The 9,372-nt window shown below is 41.8% G+C and overlaps 1 pseudogene; it reads left to right on the top strand.

Moving 5' to 3' along the window:
- The first annotated feature begins 660 nt into the window (after positions 1-660).
- LOC116567389 overlaps positions 661-9,372 on the top strand; it is a 60,383-nt pseudogene continuing 51,671 nt past the window's right edge.

Below are 9,372 nucleotides of genomic sequence, written 5' to 3'. Positions count from 1 at the left end.
ATCCACAGGGAAAAGGATCAACAAAATGAGGTCGATCCATAAATGGCTATTTTGTTCTGCCCTAGGAAGGAATGAAGTAAAATGGCTCATCTGTGTGGAAAAAAATATGGTGGTTCCTTAAAATATTAAACACCAGTTCCACTGCAGCCTATATGCCTCCCAAAACTGAAACCAGAAGCACCCTTATTCAGAACAGCATTTCTCACAACAGCCAAAAGGCAGAAGCCACCCAAGTGTCCACTGACAGATGAATGGATAAACAAAATGTGGTTTATACACCATGGAACATGATTCAGCCTTAAAAACAAAGGGAGTTCTGACACAGGCTACAACACAGATTGAACCTGGAAGTCATTATGCTGAGTGAAATCAGCCAGGCATGGAAGGAGAGATACTGTATGATTCCACTTGGATGAGGGGTCTGGGACACAAAGCTGGATGTGGTTGCAGGGGGCTGAAGGGAAAGGACAATGGGGAGTTGGTGTTTCATGCTCACAGATTCCCTCGGGAGAATGTGAAAGTTCTGGAGAATGATGTCCAACTGTGGGAACTCAGCTAAGGTCAAAGAACTGTGTACCTGAAATGTTTTAAGGGGTCGATGTTCTTATGTTTAGTCACTGTGAAAAAGTGAATGAAGGATTGATGCATGTCACAACGTGGATGGACACTGAAAAGGGCCCCAGTGACTTAAGCCATATAGAAATCCCACTCACTTGGGAGCTGTCTGTGCTCCTTAAGTCCATCAAGGCTACCCAAATAAGGGAAAGTCCTGAAGAAGTTCCAGAAGAAGAAAACTGGATCCAAATGGAGAGGACATTTCAGACCGTTGGGCAGGTGGTGACAGCTGGAGTGGGCCTGTGGTCTGGGTTCAAATGTGGGAACCATCATGGTTTCCTCACTTGGGGTCATGTGGTGGTTCTGCAGGACAGTGTCCCTGTTTGCGGTAAAATGCACTGAAGTAGTCCATGTGAAGTGGCAGACATGGTAGAGAAACAACAGCTGGGGAGTCTGAGTGTGGAGATAAAGCTCATCTGTGCTGCTGTGACACATAACTGCAGATGTGACATCGCCACAGAGGAAATGACTCTTCTGAACACCCATCTCAGCACCATATCACAGAAGCAGAGAGGACATCAGACCTTGGGGTGGAGGCCAAGCCTCCCCCCAGATATAGGTCACCCACAGTGGAGAGGCCACTCGCCCTTGCAGGAGGCCACATGTTGTAAGAGAATCATGGGGGCATTGAATCAGGCACCGCCGTGTCTCAGGTGCAGTAGAAGCAGTGAGGTTTGAAATTCCAATTCTCTACAATGCTCCCCCACAATCTGCTTAGAACTGTGAAAAGGCAGGAAGGAAGCCTCAATAGAGTGGACTGGGGACACCAGAAGGCGAGGCTGGAAGGGGGCGCCTGGTGCTGCATTACAATGGAGCCCATTACAGACCCCACAGTAGTAGCCCCCACAGGATGGGCTCCTCTGTTCCAGGCCCACAGGGGAAGCTGGAGGGTTCATCTTCTATAGGAAATCAGCATCTCTGCAGCTGAGCCAGTGAGAACCCTCTTCACACACCACCCCCCTGAACCCCTGCCTTTCTCCAGGGGACTTTCCTTCCAAGCAGCCCTCCCAAGTGCTTCCTTGCTCTCCATGAAATACTGTTCCTCTCCTTTGTTTCTTGCACTTGCCTGTGATGGGACTGGAGCTTGCTCAGTCCAGATCACCATTCTCTGCTCTTCCTAAATAAACCCATGTTGCTGGTCAAATAACTGGCCATTTGAGTTTAAGGTGAAGGGAACTAATAAACTCAAGAAATTCTCAAGGAGCAAAATCAATATACACAAATCAATTGCATTTCTATGTGCTCAGAAGGAACCATCAGAAAAAGTCCACAGAGAACAATATCATTTACTACTGCATCCAAAAGAACAAGACGCCTAGGAGTCTCCTGAACCCAGGAGCAGACAGACTTGTCCTCTGACAGCCATGCAACACTGAGGACAGACAGGGAGGGAGACACATGGATGCGGGGAGAAACTCTGTGCTCAGGGAGGAACCGACACCGGGAAAACACCTGCTCTCCCCAAAGCTGTCTATAGATTCCATGCTGTCGCTCCCAAAATTCCAAACTCCAGACAAGCCCTGGAGCCAGTGTAGATGCAGGAAGGACCCTGCAGGGCTGCGGTGGGGGGGAGCATGAGTCTCAAGTGGGGCGGCCGCTCCCTGATGCAGACCATCTGAGGAGCCCTAGGAACTGAATCCACATGTGCACGAACGCAGCTGCAGAACCTGGGGAGAATCCGAGCCCAGAAAGGGAGACCCTTCAGCCCCACACACAGCATGGTGAGAGACCACATCACCACACACAAAACCACGGAAGCCAAGTGTCTACAGAGCATGCCCTTCCTCCATGGGGTCCTGACACCATGCACGCCCTTGGCAGTCCCCGCTCAGGTGGCTTCTTCTCACCTTCTCCTCCAGCAGCCAGTTGTGAGGACGCTGGACTGCTATCAGTGTGGATATGGCCCACATCCTTCACAATGGGCCCTGTCAGTTTGGACATGGCCCCACGTCCTCCACAGCTAGTTCTGCTTGTACTACTCCTGCTTCTATCATCCTCCAAGAGTAGGAATTTCCCTTGGTATCTTGAACTGTTACTAAGTGTTAGAAATATTAAGGTGGCTGGATGAATATTGAGGAACCCAACTATTGAAAAATGATCAAAATAGATTAGTGGGGAAAAGGAAGTGAATTCTGATCCTGATTTGGATCCTGAAGAGACAGACTAACTTGTGCTACAGTTACTCACCCTTAATATTGATCCTTGGGAAACATTTTAGATAATTAAGTGATTTTTGTGGCATAGGATAAACTATGAGGTTGATCCTGATACTGTAGATGTAGACTAAAATCTGCTGCTAACATCCTAGAATGTGGCTTGCCAACAGTGCTTACCTGGAGAGAGTTTGCTAGTCTCAATATTTTGTGTGATGATTTGGCATCTTGTTAAAGAACTCCACTCTGATGAATTTTCTTCTGTAACCCAAGTATAGATGATGCTGTCATTGGCCACATCATTCATGGAATTCTACTTACCATGATGCAGTATGATTCTGTTCTCTCTCCAGGAGCACAGACCCTTTCTCTTACTGGATTATTCTACCTTCATCAGGCATTTTTCAGCCTTACAGTAATTTTAGAGAAAGCATCATGGGCTTGTAGAACCTTGTGCTTGAATTAAAAAAAAAATCATCTTGAATGAATTAAACCCAGGTCATGATTAATTAGAAGCACAAAACTTAAATTGATAAAAATCCATATTGATAGATTTGTTTTTACTTACATTTCCTTTTTGAATCATAGCAAATATACAAAGTAATGATTTTAAGAGACAGGGGAGATGAAGTCTATAGTTCTTAGAGCTGTAGAGCTGAAAAGAAACTCCAGGAGGATTTATTTAAAGAGTGAAATGGAAGTCCTTTTGATCAATATTTTCCTTAAAAGCTTTTCTGTTGCAGAAGTCTGATGATTAGTAAAAGTCAATATTTTTCTGCTGTTTTCTTGTAAGCTATTTAGCCAAGTTATTATTTTGGGAAGGAACTACTGGGCTATTTTAATACTGTCAGCCTTTTGCTTTGGTAGGTGTGCTCTTATCCTGAATCTCACCCACACCTGCTTTTCCATTCACTGCGGACAGCAGCATATTTTTCCTTTTTCATATTTTAAAAAGATTTGTCAGTATCATTTTATACACAGTAAGAGAGCTATAAAGATTAAGGAAATTGTGACCTATGCAGGATATTAGATCCTAGCCACAACAAGTTTCTTGGAGGGCTTTTCAGTATATTCTCCTTGCACAGCTTATATCTATATTCTCCTCGCACAGTTTATACCTAAGTGACCTCTGGGACAGATATACCCAAAAGACCTTTCACTTTGATGCTTATTTGTGCTAATTTGGTATGTGGGTCTGGGAAGTTTGGTTTCACAGATTCAAAAGAGTTCAAGAAAATTGATGTTAGTTCTGTCTCTGTTCCAGTTTGATCTAGGATTCTCTGATCAGGTAAAGGAGAAACAGATCAGACTATACCAAAAATTGATCTTTTCATTGAGAAATAAAAGTTGAATTACCTACGGTCACCTCTCTTTATACTATAAACCTTAAAGGGACAATACTTCTGTTCCTTTGCCTTCCTTGGGCAGCTGGTATTAGCAAACTCTAGTTCCTGTTTTAGGATAAAGTTGTTGTTTTCTGGTTTCATGGTCTTTTATTTATTTTTTTTTGAAGATTTTTATTTTTATTTATTTGAGAGAGAGCACCATTCAGGGGGATGTGGGAGGGAGAAGCAGATTCCCCACTGAGCAGGAAGCCTGACTCAACTTGGGGCTTGATTCCAGGACTCTAGGATCATGAACTGAGCTGAAGGCAGACACCCAACTGACTGAGCTGTCCAGGCTCCCTTCATGGTCTTTTAATATGAAAAATACAAATTTGATGTCCCTGAAAGAATCAAGTAGCCTCTTCAACTAGGTCCTCAGTAGTAATTCTACAGGTCTGCAGCCAATTCCCTGCAGGGAAATGTGGCAATCGGTCCCATGAAGCTAAGAAGAAATGGTAGGAACCATGCCCTGACAGTCCCCTTTCCATCTTGCCTTGTAGAAATGGTACTAGAGGTAGATTAAACAAAATTGGCTTTCTTTTTCAGAAGCTAACATCATGTGAGACCTGAGCATGTATAATATTTTCTCTCTTTTAAGGTTAAAATTAAGAGAGCTTTTCTTCTCCCTTTGGTCATGAAGAACCATTGGTACTGTAAGAAAAGTAGCTAGGAATACAGGGCTTATATGAACCAACCTGGTAATAAAACTTAGAAGGAATGAGTGAATGGGACAATCTATCAGAGTGATTTCTGTAGGTTAATAGTTTTTATGTCTTGCAACATTTTGGAATATGGATTTAAGACATCTCACTAGATATTTAGAGTAATAACTTTGTTAAACAACTTCATTATAATTAGAAGACAGGCATGTTGCTTTTTTTTTAAGATTTTATTTATTTATTTGAGAGAGAGACAGTGAGAGAGAGCATGAGCAAGGAGAAGGTCAGAGAGAGAAGCAGACTCCCCGTGGAGCCGGGAGCCCGATGTGGGACTCGATCCTGGGACTCCAGGATCATGACCTGAGCCGAAGGCAGTCGTCCAACCAACTGAGCCACCCAGGCGTCCCTTTTAAGTAGTTTGAGTATTGACAAAAGATAAATCCTCAACTTCCTTATATGTAATCCCATGAGCCAGGCCAAGTTTCCCAAATAAAAAAAAAATTGCACTGTAAGTTGCTTCCAGTAGAGGATGAGAAGTAGAGGGGAAATAACATGTAAATCTGACAATGTGAATTTTACCAGATTTCAAAAAAGAATGATTAAGCTTACAAAGTGATGTACTGATTCTTTTTGCATTACTTTCCCTTTATGTTGTTTAATCAAATTCCAGAAACAAAATTTTTTATTTATCATACTATTTCCTTTTGCCAAAGCTCAAGGTTATAACTGGAAGTTTGGCAAGAAAATCTTAGAAAATTATACGAAGAACAGGGATATTAAGTAGATGAGCTAAATCAGCTTCTTTGTTCCCTTTAAAAACTCATAATTGTCTAGTTCATGCATGTAGCTTTGCTTTTTGCTTTTACTATATAACATAAGGTTATAACATAAGTAGTGCTTCCTTTTGCAATTATCAAAATCATTACTCTAAAATACCAACCTCTCAGTCTGTAAACTTTAGAGGCATGTGTGTGTACAAGGATGTCCTAAAAGTCATGAATTTCTGTTTCCACAAAGTATTCAGTTTGATAATAAAAGTAGTTTTACTTCTATCACTTAAAATTTCGATCATAGAGCTGTAGAGAAAAAGTGAAGTGATTTCATAACAATTTAAATGAAGAAGGAAGTGACATGTTAAATGTCCAATAACTTGGCATTAGATTATTTATAGGACTATTTTCCCACCCAAGTAAGCTGTATATTTTCCTCTGGAAATTCATTTCTTCCAGTGTTAAACTGTGTTAATATTTGTGCATTAGTGGAGAGTGTTCTTTTTAATACATAAGTGTTAGAATTTCAGTTACTTCAGTTGAGACACAGAAAATTGTTACTGATCCAATAAAAGTATCAAAGGCCAAACAGTAACCATTTGGTTTCATTCTTGAAAAGGTGGATGAGAAGAGAAGTAGAGAAAACTCATGTCTTTTTTGTTTGTTTCCTTATAGGAGAATCAGTATTAAAAATACAAGTCAAAGTTAACGCTCTGGAATGAGTGATGCTTTTGTGATTTATTTAACTAGAGGAGGGAAAAGGAAGAAACCTGGATTGTTCTTTTCTCAAGGAAGTGAGACTAAAGAAACAGCATTTCATTTCCCCCCCAAATGTAAAATGAACTCCCTTACCTTAAAAACTCTTTCTTGTTCTCCTTGCTGAAGGAGAGCAGTAGTAAGCAGAATAGAGATGTGAGGAGTGAGCTTTTAATGGTGGGTGGTGCTCCTCCCCTAAATGTTCCTGGAAAGGCATTCTGCTTGTGTTCTTTGAGAAAAAAAAAAAGAGGCCATGAGCAGGAGGAACTCCTTGACGTTACAGAATTATAAGTCCCCTGGAAAACTGCTTTCTGAATAAAGTACAAGCTAGGAAGCTGCTTGAGAGGTGTTTCCCTCTATAGACCAAGCTACACCATAAAGGAGCTCAGCAGGGGCTCAACAGGGTCTCAGCCACAGACACCTGTTGGGCCCCAAGAGGCTAAGATGGCACCGGGTGGCCTTCTCTTCCGGATCGGGAACCCACATGGCCGACCACAAAGGCGCCAAAGTGGCGGTTTCGGTTTCCCATCAGTTTCGTTTCCCGTGAGCCTCCACCCCCTGCAGGGCGTGTCTCTCCCAACTCCCGCCGACAGGCACATCCCCATTGGCCCCCACTTTGCTGACCTCACTTCCCTTCCCTCACCCCATATAAGCCGCTGCCCTGATCAATAAAGCGAGATCCTGCTTCGACAGACCTCCCGAGCCCGGTGTCTTCTGTGGGTGCGTTCCGGGTTCACGACACTTGCCATCCCGCTCAGCCCCAAGGAGAGGCCTCTGGCTGGCCCGGGCGCCTCCTCCCCTCGGCGGGGAGCCCAACAGACACCAGTTTTCTTTCCTAGCTACTTCTGTCCCATGAGCAGACTCTATCTAGTGGAAGACTTCTACTTCTCAGCAGAAGCTTATGGAGGACTATATGAAACCTTAAAGTTCTTTTATGGTCCTGAAGGGAATGGATGCTGAGTTTGACAAGAGACTTTTTCTGTTGGATTCTGTCATACAGCATCATCATACTTAAGTCAGGGACAGTTAGTTGGCTCATGACGTGAACATGGAAGAGTTCTCGTAATAATGAGCCATGGCAGGTGCCTAAGAGTGAAGGTGAGATGGCCCAGAGCATCTGGTACAAGAGCCTGGTACTCAGGGGAAGACCAGCCAGTGGCTTGGCACCGCATGCTTACTCATGCTGTACAGTTTTTGTTCTTTGAATCCCCTTTCAAATCCCCTGCTACATTCTGAGTAACTATGTGGGAAATACCACTCCTTTTCTGCTGGTTGAATACAAATAGCTTAAAGGGGAAACAATAATGACTGTAGAGTAGAATTTAGAGAAAATGGTCTTGTCAAAACCCAGTTTGGGCTCATTACTGAAGAATTAACAGTCTATGATTTTTCCTCTAAGGCTTATTCACACATGATGGAGTTTTAAGACAATTATAATGCAATAATGATGAATCCTATTTGTAAAACACCTGTCCAAAAGAATTCATTCTACTTTACTAACAACTCTGTTTTTTCAAATTTTCTGTGAAACAGAGAGACCAAGAAGTGTTACTTCAAGCCTCCCATTGAGGGAAACAGAAATTCATAAGTAAGGAAGTGCAGATAAATGCAATCAAGATCATCCAGTTATAACATTAAGTATAAAATTTATCTCTGCAGATTACACTTGGGTTCTGTGGACACCTTTTTTCAGCCCACAGACCATGTCAGTTTACTAATGATAATAATACTTAAAGGCAATATTTAATGCACATACACTGTATGCCAAACACTGTTCTAAGCACTTCAAACACAACAAATCCTTTGAAGTTCACTAGTGAACAACTCTATGGAGTGGATATCACTGTTTCCCCTACTTAGTAAGTAAGGAAACGGAGTTACAGAAAGGTTGTGTCTTGCCTAAAGTCACAGAACTAATGACAGAAGCAGAAACCAAACCCAGACAGTTGGGCTCCAGGGTCCATATTCTTAATAATTAATGCCATCCTCAATTTTAAAAACTCCACAAAACTATCCATTTCTGTTTCCATAATTAAAAGAATGCATGTGCATGACACTTAAATTTTCACAGAAGTATTTAGAGTATTTTATTTCTGTGTACTTTATCAAGTTAGCTGGTGGAGGATAATTTTCTAAATCTAAAAGGGAGTTTGGATCTGAATGTAGAAATTTGCAAGAACCACAATTTGGGAACCACTATCAAAGCCTCAAATACAAAAAAAAAATTAAATGTAATTTCTAGTCTAATGTGTAAAACTTAACCTGGTGATAAAACCTGGAGAAGAAAGTTAAATTTGAAGTGACAGACTCTTACTTTTCAGAGTATCTCAAATTAAGCAGTAGGTGCACAAATATAAAGTATAGTAGATTTAAATCCGAAATTTAGAACATCACCAGTTGGTTTGGAAGATAGCATTTTGTTGCCTTGTAAAAGCTTAGAAAAGGGTATTCCCTCAAAAAAGAGAAATTACTGTCATTGATTTAAAATATAGTAACAAAGGTGTCTAGTGCAAACCTGCAGGGCTTTATGTGGAATAACTTACTCATCTCAATTTTTTCTATAAAACTTTCTCAAATTTATTCTAGTTCCCTCCCCCAACAGTCTTCAGCATTCTAATTCAAATTGGTAAAAGGCTGAGCAACTGTTGAAATTTACCTAAAGGAACTACACCAGACTAAACTAGCTAAAAACAAGTGAGGAAAGCAAAACTCCTATGTAGTAGAAAGTTGGGATGAAATGGGCATGCTTACTTTGTCTCCATTTAATTCCTGATGAAGTCAAAACCATGGTATTGTGACCCTGAGTGAACTGCAGAAAGAATATTTTCTAAAAATGCATGCATGGCATCAGAAAGGCCAACAAAGGTAAGTGCAGGGCAGAACATGTGAGATGAAAGCTTTCAAGACCAGTGACAGTCACTTTTTCCAATTGTCCCTCAACCTTACTCCTGGAACCTAAACCCAGGAATCCCCCTGGGATGTGGGGCAGCGTGGCCACACAAGCCCCCAAGATAATGATGGAGATGAGTTCAAC

The sequence above is a fragment of the Mustela erminea genome, chromosome 10 (genome assembly GCF_009829155.1).
Source record: "Mustela erminea isolate mMusErm1 chromosome 10, mMusErm1.Pri, whole genome shotgun sequence".
NCBI lineage: Eukaryota > Metazoa > Chordata > Mammalia > Carnivora > Mustelidae > Mustela > Mustela erminea.
Note: the sequence above shows the minus strand (reverse complement) of the source record. Positions and strands in the feature narration are given on the sequence as shown.